The sequence below is a fragment of the Cyphomyrmex costatus genome, unplaced genomic scaffold (assembly GCF_001594065.2).
Source record: "Cyphomyrmex costatus isolate MS0001 unplaced genomic scaffold, Ccosl1.0 scaffold76, whole genome shotgun sequence".
NCBI lineage: Eukaryota > Metazoa > Arthropoda > Insecta > Hymenoptera > Formicidae > Cyphomyrmex > Cyphomyrmex costatus.
This window is the reverse complement of record NW_017280333.1, coordinates 849607-849862: the sequence shown is the minus strand read 5'-3', so window position 1 is coordinate 849862 and position 256 is coordinate 849607.

Here is a 256-nt window from a genome sequence, read left to right as displayed (position 1 = left end):
TATATGCATGTACACATACGCACGCAACAAACACAAGATACTTATTTATTAACTAAATTGATTAAGTTAAATAAAACAATTTTTTAATTTTAGTTTTATTTATTATTAAAAAAAATTGAAATTTTATTATTTTAAAAAAGATTGAAAGTAACTATTATTTTTTAAGAAGAATTAAAAGTAGAACCACTTGAGTTTTATTGTTTAAAAATAGTTATATTACAACATTAGTTTCAACGAAATGTATTTTTTGTTTATA